The 17687-nt window shown below is 47.1% G+C and overlaps 1 protein-coding gene across 1 annotated transcript in view; it reads right to left on the bottom strand.

Moving 5' to 3' along the window:
* The window catches only part of COL22A1 (collagen type XXII alpha 1 chain), a 381368-nt gene extending 364749 nt beyond the window's left edge, over positions 1-16619 (bottom strand). Inside the window, exon 1 of the mRNA XM_063925140.1 lies at positions 16511-16619. The gene's annotated coding sequence lies outside the window, so the exon portion shown is untranslated. The remainder of the gene's footprint in view (positions 1-16510) is intronic.
* Between the last annotated feature and the right edge of the window lie 1068 nt (positions 16620-17687).

Genomic DNA, 17687 nt, shown 5'->3' with positions numbered 1-17687 from the left:
AGCAGGTTAGTGTGTGACTGGATGATGATGTCACAGAGTGAGGGCAGCGCAGTCACACAGTCTATGTAGCAGGTTAGTGTGTGATTGGATGGTGATGTCACAGAGCGAGGGCAGCACTTTCACACAGTCTATATAGCAGGTTAGTGTGTGAATGGATGGTGATGTCACAGAGTGAGGGCAGCGCAGTCACACAGTCTATGTAGTAGGTTAGTGTGTGATTGGATGGTGATGTCACAGAGCGAGGGCAGCACTGTCACACAGTCTATGTAGCAGGTTAGTGTATGAATGGATGGTGATGTCACAGAGTGAGGGCAGCGCAGTCACACAGTCTATGTAGCAGGTTAGTGTGTGATTGGATGGTGATGTCACAGAGCGAGGGCAGCACTGTCACACAGTCTATGTAGCAGGTTAGTGTATGAATGGATGGTGATGTCACAGAGTGAGGGCAGCGCAGTCACACAGTCTATATAGCAGGTTAGTGTGTGAATGGATGGTAATGTCACAGAGTGAGGGCAGCGCAGTCACACAGTCTATGTAGTAGGTTAGTGTGTGATTGGATGGTGATGTCACAGAGCGAGGGCAGCACTGTCACACAGTCTATGTAGCAGGTTAGTGTATGAATGGATGGTGATGTCACAGAGTGAGGGCAGCGCAGTCACACAGTCTATGTAGCAGGTTAGTGTGTGATTGGATGGTGATGTCACAGAGCGAGGGCAGCACTGTCACACAGTCTATGTAGCAGGTTAGTGTGTGAATGGATGGTGATGTCAGAGTAAGGGCAGCGCAGTCACACAGGGGTCTATTCATGAAGCAGTGAAAAGTGTGGAGAAGTGAGCCTGTGGAGAAGTTGCCCATGGCAACCAATCAGCATTGAAGTAACATAATTTACATACTATACAATTGTACGGAGCAGCTGATTTGTTGCCATGGGCAACATCTCCATAGGCTCACTTCTCCACTCTTTTCACTGCTTCATGAATAGACCACACAGTCCATGTAGCAGGTTAGCGTGTGATTACATAGTGATATCACAGAGTCAGGGCAGGGCAATCACACAGTCTATGTAGCAGGTTAGTGTGTGATTGGATGGTGATGTCACAGAGTATTCGCAGTGCAGTCACACAGTATGTAGCAGGTTAGTGTGTGATTGGATGGTGATGTCACAGAGCGAGTGCAGCGCAGTCACACAGTGTATGTAGCAGGTTAGTGTGTGATTGGATGGTGATGTCAGAGTGAGTGCAGCGCAGTCACATAGTCTATGTAGCAGGTTAGTGTGTGATTGGATGGTGCTATTGCAGATGGCACAGTGCAGCCCTACCATAAATGGTATCCGCTCTCTAGGTCGACCACACTTAGGTCAACAGTCTATAGGTCAACCACTATTGGTCGACATGCATTTTTGTCGACACGGTTTCTAGGTCGACATGGTCACTATGTCAACGTGTACTAGGTCGACATGACACTAGGTTGACATGAGTTTTTCACAATTTTTTTCATTTTTTTAACTTTTTCATACATTACGATCCACTTGGACTACGATTGGGAACGGTAATCTGTGCCAAGCGCAGCGGTAGCGGAGCGAGGCACCTTGCCCGAAGCATGGCGAGGACACAGTGCAGTAATTGGGGTTCCCGGTCACTCTACGCAGAAAACGACATCCAAGAAAATATAAAAACTCATGTCGACCTTTTGTCAGGTCAACCTTGCTCACATCGACCTAATGCTTGTGTTGACCTATTTTAGGTGTCGACTTAGTCACTGTCGACCAATAGTGGTCGACCTAGACACTGTCAACCTAAGTGTGGTCAACCCTATGAACCACACCCCCACAAACGATAGATCAGTCAGAAGGGAGGATGATGAAGCTACTTATAGAACAGGAGAGACTGGACACTTCTGCTTACAGCTTAGATCATGTTTCTCTGTAAAAGTGAAATATTGAAACCAGAGTTATTAGATGGGGGACCTGCGTGTGATCTCTGAGAGTGAGAGGCTGCCGGTAATTATCTCAATGCAGAACATGCTCCCACACGCCCTCCATGTGTAGGAAATACCATAAACACGTAACCACGCACAGACTATAGGTATGTTCCCCTTTGCTGTTCAGGTAATAAACTATTTTGATGTTATTGATGCTCAAGTTATTGTTACGTTATATAGAGGGCATTGCTGGTAAAGAAGGTATTATAGGTAGAGAACTTCCAGACAGGTCACTATATTAAAATAATTGTTTGGATTTTTCATGACCCAGGTAATTGACCATCTGAGAATGTAAATGTGACTAATCTCCACGGTTCCCATGTACAGTATTGTATTACATGCAAGGAAATACATGGATGAATTTATGGATCTGCATCAGAGCCGCGCACTGTTCCAATGTTCTTGTAGTGCAGCGGGGTTTTTTGCAACTGCAAAGAAAAGTAATGGCCAGTGACTGGGTGGCGACTGGGAGGTGGCTAGCAGTGTACGCAAAGCTATACCATTCTGTATGGGGGTATTATGGGAGTGTCGTGTCCTGGGGTGGTTTATGAGAGGGGAGGGCCCATGTGCACGCTGCGTATTGGCCCCCTCCCCTCTGATAATGCCGTAGACTGAGCAGGTCTCTGGGAACATGCACAAATCTCCGGGAAAATGGCCGCCGTGCCAGTTTCCTGGTTACTGTATTTCTGTCTGCAGCACCAGCCAAAACGGGACTACGGAGAGGTAAGTATACTTCTACGGGTGCAATGTGTACGGTTTTGGGTCAGCGGTATCAGTTGTTTTAATGCAAGCGGCTGCATTCACAGACACCTAGCCGCAGGCATAGGAGGCCGTGGGGTCTGATTCAAAGGGGGACGCCATGCGGTAGCAGCCGCTACTGCTACGTTGTGGTAGTTCCGCAGGAGGGGTCTTGTACAAACAGATGCCTACTGCCGGCTCCTGTGGTCCTCTCAGGTGTACGAAGATGCAGCATCAGATCACTTGCAAGAACATTGGTCATCTGAGCATCCCTGAGGTAACGCAAGATGGCCGTCTCAGAGCTGTCACAAACATGGCTTCCAGATACAACTGTATCCAGTGTTGTGTTGTGTTGTATTGGGAAGATAATGATATAAAGACATAACAAAAACACAGAGATAAAGCAACCAAAAAGTAAAAGCTGGATTATGCCATATACAGTACGTGCAAATAAAGGAAAGTCATCCTGTTTACCGTACGTTCCTGGTGTTATTACTGTTGTGGAAAGTTTAATTTGCTGGGAGCCTTTCTTGCCTGCAAATGATTGTTCTCTGGCAGTTATTATTGTAGTAATTATCAGTACAAGAATAATGGGGATATCCTAAGACTTTTTCCAGCTAATACAGTATCATGTCATGTGTTTTAGCTGTAATTAAGATGAACATATCCCAGGCTACATTCGTCTTCCTAAGCACTAATAATAAAAAATATAAAACATTCATTATTTTCATCATGGAAATTCTTGTGACAGAGAGAATATAAGAATTAATAATTTCATTACAGTAACGTGGAGACAGAAATGTCATAATCTGCTAAATGGTATCTATTATGAGAAATGTTACAATCTGTCTCTATCTGGCTGGTGCTTTGATGCGTTCAGCAGAAGATTACATTGTTACACATGTTAATGAATCACTGGGAAACTTTATTGCAGTCATTAATTCAGACTGTAATATGCTTAAGTTAATATGGTCTCATTGATTGTCGATCGTAATGTGCAGTAGACGGAGGAATAAAAAACTACTTTAAAATCTGGTTAGTATATACTAGTTACTTGTATTGCTTGCAAACTTCTCTTTGCTCCTCTAACTTTTCTTATCAGCAATAGTGTTATTTTAGCTATTTATAACTGAATGGTATCGGGATCCTGGCGATTGAGATGTTGGCGGTCAGAAAACCGACAGTGGCATCCTGACGCACAGAATCCCAACAACTGCTAGGTAAGTATTCTAATCCCCCCCACTCTACCACCCTAACCCTCCCTATCCATAGCCTGTCCCTCCCCCAGCAGCCTAATCCTAACCTTCCCCGCTTAGTGCCTAACCCTAACCCTCCCTTTGTAGTACCTAATCCTATCCATCCCCGAAGCCTAACACTAACCTTTCCCCCTCTACAGCCTAACCCTCCCCCTAGCACCTAGACCTAACCTCTTCCCCCTCCCCCACAGCCTAACCCTCCCTTTGTAGTACCTAACCCTATCCATCCCTCCCCCACAGCCTAACCCTCTCTTTGTAGTACATAACCCTATGCATCCCTCCCTGCAGCCTAATCCTAACTTTTCCCCCCTCTGCAGCCTAACCCTAACCCTCCCCCAAGTGCCTAAACCTAAGCTCTTCCCCCTCCCTCGCAGCCTAACCCTAACCTTTCACGACTCTGCAGCCTAACCCTCACTCTAGCACCTAAACCTAACCTCTTCCCCCTCCCCCACAGCCTAACCCTCCCTTTGTAGTACCTAATCCTATGCATCCCTCCCCGAAGCCTAACCCTAACTTTTCCCCCCTCTGCAGCCTAACCCTCCCCCTAGCGCCTAAACCTAACTTCTTCCCCCTCCCCGCAGCCTAACCCTAACCTTTCCCCCCTCTGCAGCCTAACCCTCCCCATAGCGCCTAAACCTTAACCTCTTCCCCCTCCCCCCGCAGCCTAACCCTCTACGGCATACTTATGATCAGGATGCTGACAGTCGGGATTCCGTGGCCGGCATTGTGATCGATGTCGGGATCCCGGCATCGGGCATCGATCTTCTGACCAGTGTCGGGATTCCAGTGTTGGTATTCCAACTGCCGGCATACCGAACGCCGGTATGCTAACCGGATGCCATTTATAACAAGTAGCACATGCACAGGGTGAATACAAAGCGGGTTGGGCATGGGTGACCGCCGCTGGGGATCTCGGCAGCGGAATGCCGGTGGGGGGGTTAGGGGGGCGAGTGCAACAAGTCCCTTATGGACTCGCTGCGGTCACCATGCTGCAGTCGCCACAGGTTCTATTCCCACTCTATGGGTGTCATGGACGAGTGGGAATAGTCCCTGCTAGTCGGCATGCCGACTGTTGGGATTTAGAGGCATGGTGGACATTTTTCCGGAGACCTGCGCATGCGCTGTAGACTCTGGCACTGTGCCGGAGTCTGTGGTGCTCAGATAGAGCACTAACAGCGCTGCTACGGCTACCGGACTCGGGAGAGGAGGGGACCCACACCCGGACACCAGAAAGGTAAGTATATAGAAGAAACGGGTGCGGTGTGTGCGGTGCGGGCCCCCTCTGGACTCAGGGGCCCGTGCGCACCGCACACAATGTTCCCATTATAGATACGCCAGTGGCCTTACACAATAGTTTATTCCTAGAGATATTTTCAAAAAGTTGTGACGATTGATTGGACTGACGCAGACATGTAAATAAAAGCAAATGTCCTGCAGAATAAAACTGATGCAACTTTCCATTTATCGGACTAGACAGTGATAAATATAAATGAATGAATGAAATAAATATTTATCCGCCCACAAATATTCATTATCAACACAAAATGCACAGTGTGAGTAACTGACACACAGCCGCCACCCGCTCCGACAGCTACCATGAGGAATACGTTTCGCCATTTTTCTAGACGTTTCTTTCAAACAAATTGATCCTTCAGTAAAACTGCTTCCAGACTTTGCATAATCTCTGTCCCTGGAATGCAGGAATGAGGTTGTGCAGTCGTTCCCACTCTCTCCGCGGCATAATCCACTGCTAATCCATTCTGTTGTATACATCAAAGTAGCTCTGATCCACTTCAGATACTAAGGGTTCTCCACCAATGACCAGGCCTGACTCTCCTCTTACACACAGCACTGCGATAAAACAGGTAATAATAGGTTCACATGAACACCAGAGATTTGCATGTAAGGATTTCCACCTGGAAGATGCACAGGCCGGATTCAGGGTGCATGCCGATGCAGCAGCGTCTTTTGCTGCAACCGTGTCTGTGTCTTTTTGTCACTTGCAGCAGCCTTATTCTGTCTCAGTGTTTACTTTGCTGCACCATCTGTGAACCATCGGTCCCAACATCGAAATTTGCAACTGCCCTATGGCAAGTGCAATCTCTACATCTGAACATGGCCTCCTGTGTCAGGGAAGTGTGCAGGCTTCAGGGATTATGCACATCAAACATGTAGACCTACTGTACATGTAATGCCCCAATCACACCCTAATGGCTGAAACAAATGCAATTTTATACAAATTAAAGCTCCTTAAATAACTATGAACCAGTGACATCACACAGAATATAGCCACCAATTCACTATAAACCAGTGACATGACATCACATAGAATACAGCTTCCAATTTACTATGAACCAGTGAAATCCCACCAATTCACTATGAACCAATGACATCACATAGAATATAGCCTCCAATTCACTATGAACCAATGACATCACATAGAATACAGCCTCCAATTCACTATGACCCAATTACATCACATAGAATACAGCCTCCAATTCACTATGAACCAATGACATCACATAGAACACAGCCTCCAATTCAACTTATGACATCACATATAACATACCTCCCAACATGACCCTCTCCAGGAGGGACACAATGCTCTGCTCCTGGACTTTCCTCATAATGTGTGGTTGCCGGCACCAGTGTTGAACAGGTTAATGGATGAGAGAGGTGTGTCACCACAGGTGATGGCAATCATACAGTAAGAGGGAAGTCCAGGAGCAGAGCATTGTGTCCTGGAGAGGGGCATGTTGGGAGGTGTGCTTATAATGTAGCCTCCAATTCACTATGAACCAATGACATCACATAGAATATAGCCTCCAATTCACTATGAACCAATGACATCACAAAGAATACAGCTTCCAATTCACTATGAACCAATGACATCACAAAGAATATAGCCTCCAATTCACTATGAACCAATGACATCACAAAGAATATAGCCTCCAATTCACTATGAACCAATTACATCACATAGAATATAGCCACCAATTCATCATGAACCAGTGACATCACGTAGATTACATCCCTTTTAAATTGTTATGTAATTGCCAGCCTCTCATAGCCACCTCTTGCATACAAAGACACAACATTGACAATATTGAATGCATATAGGGGGTAATTCAGACCTGATCGCTCGCTAGCTGTTTTTTGCAGTCCTGCGTTCGCATAGTCGCCGCCCACCGGGGAGTGTATTTTCGCTTTGCAGGAGTGCGAACGCCTGTGCAGCAGAGCGCCTGCAAAAACATTTTGTGCAAAACAAGACCAGCCCTGGACTTACTCTTCGTGTGCGTTGATTCTAACGTTGGAGGGTTGGCTTTTGACGTCACACACCCGCCCAGCGTTCGCCCAGCCACGCCAGCATTTTCCCCAGTATGCCTGCGTTTTTCCAAACACTCCCTGAAAACGGCCATTTGACACCCAGAAACGCCCCCTTCCTGTCAATCTTCTTGAGTTGTGCCGTGCGACTTAAAGCTTCGCTAGAACCTGTTCAAAACTACAAATGTCTTTGTACCCGTACGTTGCGCGTGCACATTGCGGTGCATGCGCAGAAATGCTGATTTGTAGCCTGATCGCTGCACTGCGAACAACGGCAGCTAGCGATCAACTCGGAATGACCCCCATGGTTTTGCCCATTAGAGAACAAATTTGCTGCTGCGATCAGGTCTGAATTGGGCCCATAAATCGTACCATTGGACCTACCCTGTGGTTGTTCAGAATGTCCGTCGTAAGTAATCTATCGGAGCCATTACAACTGTAATATGACTTCATAGTTGTGGCCTCAGACATGGCCCTGCCTTTGATCCACCATCCCCCCAATTACCCCCCCCCCCCAAACAGTTACTACCTGTCACTCACTTTGAGAATAAATCCTCACTGCGTCCGTCATTGCTAATCAATCGTCGTGCAAGCGAAGCGCAGCCGTAATGCATGCACAGTTCTATCTCAGCATTAGACCCACAGCCTCAAATTCATCATCAGCCAGTGATGTCACAGAGGATAAAGTACACAACTCACTTTGTTTCAATAACACCATGGAGAATGCAGCCTCCACTTCACTATAAAACCATGAAATCACAGAGAATACAGCCCCAATTCACTAAAGTAGTGACATCACAGAGAATGCAGCCTCCACTTCACTATAAAACCATGAAATCACAGAGAATACAGCCCCAATTCACTAAAGTAGTGACATCACAGAGAATGCAGCCTCCACTTCACTATAAAACCATGAAATCACAGAGAATACAGCCTCCAATTCACTAAAGTAGTGACATCACAGAGAATGCAGCCTCCACTTCGCCATAACACCATGAAATCACAGATACTACAGCCTCCAATTCACTAAAGTAGTGACATCACAGAGAATGCAGCCTCCACTTCGCCATAACACCATGAAATCACAGAGAATACAGCCTCCAATTCACTAAAGTAGTGGCATCACAGAGAATGCAGCCTCCACTTCATTATAAAACCATGAAATCACAGATAATACAGCCGCAATTCACTAAAGTAGTGACATCACAGAGAATACAGCCTCCAATTCACTAAAGTAGTGACATCACAGAGAATACAGCCTCCACTTCATTATAAAACCATGAAATCACAGATAATACAGCCCCAATTCACTAAAGTAGTGACATCACAGAGAATACAGCCTCCAATTCACTAAAGTAGTGACATCACAGAGAATACAGCCTCCACTTCATTATAAAACCATGAAATCACAGATAATACAGCCCCAATTCACTAAAGTAGTGACATCACAGAGAATACAGCCTCCAATTCACTAAAGTAGTGACATCACAGAGAATGCAGCCTCCACTTCACCATAACACCATGAAATCACAGAGAATACAGCCTCCAATTCACTAAAGTAGTGGCATCACAGAGAATGCAGCCTCCACTTCATTATAAAACCATGAAATCACAGATAATACAGCCCCAATTCACTAAAGTAGTGACATCACAGAGAATACAGCCTCCAATTCACTAAAGTAGTGACATCACAGAGAATACAGCCTCCACTTCATTATAAAACCATGAAATCACAGATAATACAGCCCCAATTCACTAAAGTAGTGACATCACAGAGAATACAGCCTCCAATTCACTAAAGTAGTGACATCACAGAGAATGCAGCCTCCACTTCATTATAAAACCATGAAATCACAGATAATACAGCCCCAATTCACTAAAGTAGTGTCATCACAGAGAATGCAGCCTCCACTTCACTATAAAACCATGAAATCACAGAGAATACAGCCTCCAATTCACTAAAGTAATGACATCACAGAGAATGCAGCCTCCACTTCATTATAAAACCATGAAATCACAGATAATACAGCCCCAATTCACTAAAGTAGTGACATCACAGAGAATGCAGCCTCCACTTCACCATAACACCATGACATCACAGATAATACAGCCCCAATTCACTAAAGTAGTGACATCATAGAGAATACAGCCTCCAATTCACTAAAGTAGTGACATCACAGAGAATGCAGCCTCCACTTCACCATAACACCATGACATCACAGAGAATACAGCCTCCAATTCACTAAAGTAGTGACATCACAGAGAATACAGCCTCCAATTCACTATGTAACAGTGACATCACAGAGAGTACAGCCTCCAATTCACTATGTAACAGTGACATCACAGAGAGCACAGCCTCCAATTCACTATGTAACAGTGACATCACAGAGAATACAGCCTCCAATTCACTATGTACCAGTGACATCACAGAGAGTACAGCCTCCAACTCTCTATGTAATAGTGACATCACAGAGAGGACAACCTCCAACTCACTATGTAACAGTGACATCACAGAGAGTACAGCCTCCAATTCACTATGTAACAGTGACATCACAGAGAGCACAGCCTCCAATTCACTATGTAACAGTGACATCACAGAGAGTACAGCCTCCAATTCACTATGTACCAGTGACATCACAGAGAGTACAGCCTCCAACTCTCTATGTAATAGTGGAATCACAGAGAGTACAGCCTCCAACTCACTATGTAACAGTGACATCACAGAGACTACAGCCTCCAATTCACTATGTAACAGCGGCATCACAGAGAGTACAACCTCCAACTCACTATGTAATAGTGAAATCACAGAGAGTACAGCCTCCAACTCACTATGTAACAGTGACATCACAGAGAGTACAGCCTCCAATTCACTATGTAACAGCGGCATCACAGAGTACAGCCTCCAACTCACTATGTAATAGTGAAATCACAGAGAGTACAGCCTCCAACTCACTATGTAATAGTGAAATCACAGAGAGTACAGCCTCCAATTCACTATGTAATAGCGGCATCACAGAGAGGACAACCTCCAACTCACTATGTAATAGTGAAATTACAGAGAGTACAACCTCCAACTCACTATGTAACAGCGACATCACAGAGAGTACAGCCTCCAATTCACTATGAACCAGTGACATCACAGAGGATACATCCTCTAAATCCCTATGAACCAGTGACATCACAGAGACATTTATCCTGGGAGTCCTCTGTCAGTTCTATGGATGGGCCCCTGGTAAAATGAAGCCTTCAGAAGGAATTGTCCTTTACAACTGTTATTTTTTTCTCAACTGTCAGCTCTTCAGCCAGGGAAGCCAAGTGTAGGTTATGCCCGAACATCTATTGTCAAGAGAAATGATTTGACAGAGGAGCTAAAAAATTGGGCTGGGGTTCCTGGACCCTTGACCTGCACCTCACTGGTGGGCTGTGGTGGGGGAGGTTTTACGCTGCATGTTCAGTTACAGGCGGAAGCTTACTTTACAAGATTTCCAGTGGCAAATCCCACATTATCACTATACGGTTGTCCTCTCCTTGTGCGATGGACCTCACTGCACAGACAGAGCCTCAGATAGCCTTGTTTGCATGCTTGTGAGACACATTTTATCTCTAGCCTCAGATCGCCATCTATGTTCACAGACACGGTACAGAACCTCGCCATGGTATATGCCAGTGAAACATCGCAAATGGCAGTTTGAAAAGAACAGCGAACATGCTTATTCCATAATTATCTGCAATTATCAAGCTTCATTTACAAACTAAATCTCAGTTGTCGGCATAAAGCATCCAGCAAGCGCAGAATCAGATACTCCTGAAAGGAACGTGTAGTAGAAGTTATGGTAGGAATTGTTTTTGATCTCTCTGATATACAGTATACATAATATAGATATACGTAATACACGGAACACAGCGAGATGAGATCTGGCAGTTGTGGCTGATGTGCGCCGCACAGATACGGCTTATTCTAATTTAAAGGATTAAAGTGAATGTAAGAGTTTATGTGATTTGTTTGGTCTCATTGATAGAGCTGACAGATCCTCCCTGTCTCTCGGGCTCTGGTATGTACAGATGCGTCCTCATATATCTATCCTTTTTATGTCATATAACGCAAGTTGCCTGGGTAGTGATTCCCATGCTTGCGTACTTTTCACTTAATTTTGGGGGTCATTCTGACCCGATCGCACGCTGCAGTTTTTCGCAGCGTAGCGATCGGGTCAGAACTGCGCATGCCAGCCGTTGTTGCCTAGCGTTCGCCTCTGAGGCAGAGGCAATCGCTGGATGGGAGGGGGCTGGACCTGGGTTTAGGGGGCGAGGTCCGGCCAATGCAGGTGTGGCCGGACCGTTGGGGGGGCGGGCCGCGACGACTGCGTGACGTCACACGCAGCCGCTGCGGGCCGGGGAGCGACGAGTAGCTCCCGGCCAGCACGCTAAAGCTGGGGGTGTGGTCCGGTCAACGCAGGCACGGCTGGGCCGTTGGGGTGGCGGGCCGCGACGGCTGCGTGACGTCGCACGCAGCCGCTGCGGGCCGGGGAGTGACGAATAGCTCCCAGGCAGCACGCTAAAGCTGCGCTGGTCGGGAGCTACTCTTGAAGTGCAAAGGCATCGCCGCTGTGCGATGTCTTTGCACTTCTGCGGGGAAGGGGGGGCGGCACTGACATGCGGGGCGGGATAGCCCTGTGCTGGGCGTCCCCCCCGCATGTCAGTGTAAATGATCGTAGCTGTGCTAAATTTAGCACAGCTACGATCAACTCGGAATGACCCCAATTGCCTCTTATTCGCATCGTAACCACGTAAAAATTTGCTTATAGGGACTGATTCAGACCTGATCGTAACTGCACGGCTACGATCAGCCACCCTGACATGCGGGTGGACGCCCAGCACAGGGCTATTCCGTCCCGCATGTCTGGCCCTCCCCCACCGCACGGTTGCGACAGCATCGCACTGCAGCGATGCTATCGCTCCCGACGAGTAAGTCCCTACCTGTGCAGCATCGCTGAGCTGGTAGGCGACTTTTCGCCGCATCCGGAGTCGCAGCGGCCACAGCCCGCCCCCCACACAGTCCGGGCACACCTGCCTTGCCCAGACTGCACTCCTAAAACGGCGGCCGAACGCCTCCGGCCGCCCCCTCCCGCGCAGCAAACGCCTCTGCCTGTCAATCAGGCACATGCGCAGATCAGACCTGAGTGCCCGATGTGTGAAAACGCACAGCAGCGATCACGTCTGAATTAGCCCTATAGTGTCCTAAGTATTTGTGTCGCAAAGTAATCGGTATAAAGCGACACATTGAGCATAACGATGCCTGGCATGAAGCATAGCAAGGACCACTCGTATCGGACACCCATCTTTTCCCTTTTTACCCAGATTAGCGATGCGTCGTACGCAGTAGCTACATGAAATTCCAGCGCTAGCAGTAGTCAGGTACCCGTGCATTGCACATTTGTCACACGTTCTGTATCACCTAACCCCCTCAGGTCCCCTAATGGTACTGCCTCCACCATTATTTCCAAAATCTTTATAAAAACTTAAACTGAGCGATATACCATCCGATCGAGCGGATCTACATCGCTCAGTGTGAACGCTTAATATGGGCGCTCCCGCGGTCACATGGAACGTCGTTAGGTTTGATGTGCTGCATATCAAACCTGACCATACATCGTTAGCATCCTTTAGTATGTTAATGAAGGACGGAACATGATCGCTTAATAAAGTCGCCCCAGTGTGTACGGGCAATCTGAGCTGACGGGATTTGTTCCGATGTCAGAACGAATCCTCGTTGCTCCAGTGTGTACCCAGCTTTAGACCTTTCCACAAAGATAGGCACACAGGTGCACCAACTCTGTTCTCTGGGCCTGATGCTAGGCACACAGGTGCACCAACTCTGTTCTCTGGGCCTGATGCTAGGCACACAGGTGCACCAACTCTGTTCTCTGGGCCTGATGCTAGGCACACAGGTGCACCAACTCTGTTCTCTGGGCCTGATGCTAGGCACAATGGTACACCAACTCTGTTCTCTGGGCCTGATGCTAGGCACACAGGTGCACCAACTCTGTTCTCTGGGCCTGATGCTAGGCACACAGGTGCACCAACTCTGTTCTCTGGGCCTGATGCTAGGCACACAGGTGCACCAACTCTGTTCTCTGGGCCTGATGCAGCCATGTACGCAAACCCAATGTTTAATTATGCACACCTCCGGCGCATGTGCAAATCTTGGGCTGTGGTGTCACTCGCAGTGCCCCAAACATAGAAGCATGATGCTAGCATTGGAGGGTGGCGACGGGATGGCGACAGGAAGAATTCCAGAAAATGGGAGGATGTTGACTGGGGCTGCGTATGAGCTGCGTATAAGGACACAGTTTCCCTGGCTGCAGCAGAGTGACTTTCGGGTTACTCAGATGTCTGATGGTCACGCTGATGATCCCATATTGCTTTCTCGGATACACTCATTTGGAACTTGACAAAAGGTCGACACAGGAAAAGCCGACATGGGTTTTTAAGATAATTTTGGTGTAATTTTCTCCGTATTACCACGAGGAACCTCAATAAGCAGAGGTGGCTCCAGAGGTTGGGCTGCAGCTCAGTTCAAAATTCAAATAGGGGAGCCACACCAACTGCCACCAACTGTCATCCCAATCTGACTCTCCGGCAGTTGGGTTACCTCCACTATTTGGATTTTGAACTGAGCTGCAGCCCAACCTCTGGAGCCGTCCCTGCCAGTAAGTGTACCGCGTCCCCTTGCACGGTGCCTCGCTGTACACAGCACAGGTTACTATTCCCATCATAGTCCACGTGGATGGTAAAGTATGAAAAAGGAACCCCCCCCAAAAAAAAGCATGTCGACCTTTTGCCGCGTCGGCCATTGTCTCATTGACATTTTGTCAATGTCGACTAAATGTGGACCATAGGGTGTTGTCCTATTGACTGTCGACCTATCATCCCGTTGCCGCCAATAACTATTAGCAGTTGGGTAAGCGGAGCCGACACACTTACAGGGCTATGACACTATCTTGAAGCGTCGACTCATGTATTCCTAATATGCATGATACAGAAATTATTGGAATATGATTAAACATGTAGACCTAAGGGTTTATAGAAATAGGAGGCCCACCTTGAGAGTTTGCCAGGGGCCTCCAAGCCTCTGGTTACCCCACTGCCAAAAGCCTTTACAGACTTCTCCAGCAAATGCCACAGTCTTGTTCCGCAAAAACCAACTCTGTGCAAATTCAGCGGACTTGGGCAACTGGTGGAATACGACCTCCAAAGCTTTCACCTGCACTGCAAAGCCTCCTATGATCAGAAATACTTTCTCTACTTCTCATTATTGGGTCTTGTAACATTTTGTTCTGTCATCAGTTACATATATAAATATTCTCCTTACAAATCATGGACTATTACAGCTGACGCTCATCGGGCAAAATCCCCTCCCGGCATCCTGATTTCATGTACCTTGTTACTATATAACAGGTGATTCGTGCACATCACAAATGACATGGAGCACGTCTATTTTAGAGTACTGTAAGTAGTATCCATTCTAAAGTATCACCATTTACACTACAGGTGTGATCATCATTCTCTATATCCATCAATGTTGTATCCTTGTTAATAAGACCCCAGCGTAACTTTCTCCTTTCATTTTTCTAGAGAGAACTTTCCCACAATATCAGCACTTTCTCAATTACTGACACAAGGTCTGATACGCAAATGCAGCTGCAAAATTGTATACGGTGGCTGTGCAGCAGCATACATATGCAAATGTTGCAGCCACCTGGATTTGTATTGAGATGCCCACCAGCGGCTTTACAAAGATGCAACGCCCTATGCTCATGCATCATGGTGCAGGAGGTAAGACGCTGGAGACACTGCAGCTGCGTATGGGATTGCAGTCGCAGACTTGGATACGCCCCCGAAACAGTTGTTTTTGTAGCCACTCCCCCTGTACCCACTGTAAATGCCACCTGACTGTCAATCACTTTGCGAATAACTCCTGTCTGTGGCCACTGTTGCTAGACCATCTTGCCACATCGCAGTGCGGCTTAGCCGCGGGCCCACAATCACCACTTCTCTGCAATAAAGTACAATGATCATGTGTGTAACACTCTTTCCAAGCAATGTACAGAATGTGACAGCAGTCATACCATTTCTGCAATGTTACATTATTAAAGATATCGTGCCCCAGGGGCAGAGGTATAAAACGCTGCAGCAGGTGCTGACTCGGGGAAGCGAATAGTACGATCCTCTTTAGGGCATTGCTTTAAGAGCTTTATCCTATTAAATATGTACTGGTCATTCTCTAACTATTAGATACAAGTACAAACAGGGCTGAACCAATACCGTAACCTGTGTCTGATAAACTTCACCAGTCATAATGAATTCTACAAGTACAAACACAGAATACTAGCTATCAGACCTTGTCTAGTACTCATGTTACATTGTAGCAGATTCTCCATAAGGTCTGGCTGGGGAAACTACATCATTTTAGTTACACTTTAAACTTAATGTATTATTGCAGGTTGCGGCGACTGTGTTTCGACAGTTGGGATCCCGGCGGTCGTAATCCTGACCGGATCCCATTATTACAGCTCATCTGCATATTATGATGGTCCAAACTGAAAAGTCAAGAACCACAGACAGCAGTAGACCCTTTAATCCTAACCTTGGAAATCAACTTGATCAATTCCAAAACTCATTGGGGGGATTCAGATCTTAACGAGCCCCCCTATATCCTGTCTAAAATGATGGGAGATAAAGCGGCAATAGTTAAATGGCCTCTTTATCACCCCAGTACTAAACTAATGGGCGCGATTGTGAAAAGACCCGTTTGGGCGACCAAACGTGTCTCTTTACGCACATTTCAGCTCGCTACCTCCGGGGTTAGTGAGCTGAAATTAACTTGTCGCTCTCATCGGAAGTAACATTAGAATAACCGCTGGTGGGCGCAATCGCAGCCGGGATGGGGGCGGGGGGGGGGGGGGGGGGGGGGCAACATTTGAATCCAGCCCATTGAGTTTTCCAATAATTGCATGTAACACAAATGTGTGATTTTCCTACTAATAAAATAATTTGAAGGAACACTAACAGAGAAAGACATATGTGACATATTGCCCTGGTACTGTAATGACTGCCCAGCACACATGGATCCCTTACAGTGTCCCAGTATCCGGACGCACCTATATTATTCACAGTGTGCAGCAGGTGTGAGCTATTGGGTAAATGCAACTCACCTATTCTGCAAGAACAGTCCCAGACCTCCAAAGACCCCGCTGTAAAGCTGTCACTCACAGGATGTGCATGGGGACAGGCCAGGAGAACCCTCAATGTCTCAGCAGCCACAGGATGAAAGGGGAAAAGAGTTCATCAAACTACATCCCAAATCCAAGTTTGCAGAAGAGGTGGGCAGATGGGCTGGGGAGCATAAATGAAATTCCAGAGTTGGCTGGTGGTTGCTGCCAGGACAATGATTCTGGGCTGGAGCAGGGGAACAGAGGCAGAGAATGAACTGCTGGGAGGAGGTCTGAGGCTACACTGGGACAGACAGGGGAGGCTGAGCTGGGACTGCACAGAGGAGGGGCTGGGAGATGGGATTGAGTTTCAGGAGCCACCCTGGGAGAACAGGGGGGAAAACGGCACCGACTGACAAGCCTCCATCCAATTATAGCCAATTTCTGGGTATTTCTGTCCTCTTACTGCAGCATCTGAAATAACTTCACAGGGACAGACAGGAATGAAGGGAGGAGGTTTATGGGATTCTGTGATGGTAATTTTGGGTACAGGAGCTGCAAAAGCCACCTGATCCCATCCTGAGCCTCTCAGGGGCTTCAAAGTGACTTATTTTACAAGCAGACTGTGTCAAAGTGACCGTCACATTCCCCGGGATAGGGGCGTGTACTGCACCCCTCACACTTTTTTTGGACATCTTAAAACTTGTAATGAAGAATTATGTTTCAGTTAATTAGGTCTGGTTGCAATGTAGGGCTTAATTCAGACTTGTGCGAATTCGCAAGGCGGCCGATTATCGATCAACTGTGCATGCGTACGGATCATAGGCCCTCATTCCGAGTTGTTCGCTCGCAAGCTGCTTTTAGCAGCTTTGCACACGCTAAGCCGCCGCCCTCTGGGAGTGAATCTTGGCATAGTAGATTTGCGAACGAAAGATTAGCAGATTTGCGAATAGACACTTCTTAGCAGTTTCTGAGTAGCTCGAGACTTACTCGGCAACTGCGATCAGTTCAGTCAGTTTCGTTCCTGGTTTGATGTCACAAACACACCCAGCGTTCACCCAGATACTCCCCCGTTTCTCCAGCCACTTCCGCGTTTTCCCAGAAACGGCAGCGTTTTTTCACACACACCCATAAAACGGCCAGTTTCCGCCGAGAAACACCCACTTCCTGTCAATCACAC

Source organism: Pseudophryne corroboree, chromosome 5 (genome assembly GCF_028390025.1).
Source record: "Pseudophryne corroboree isolate aPseCor3 chromosome 5, aPseCor3.hap2, whole genome shotgun sequence".
NCBI classification, from domain to species: domain Eukaryota; kingdom Metazoa; phylum Chordata; class Amphibia; order Anura; family Myobatrachidae; genus Pseudophryne; species Pseudophryne corroboree.
Note: the sequence above shows the minus strand (reverse complement) of the source record. Positions and strands in the feature narration are given on the sequence as shown.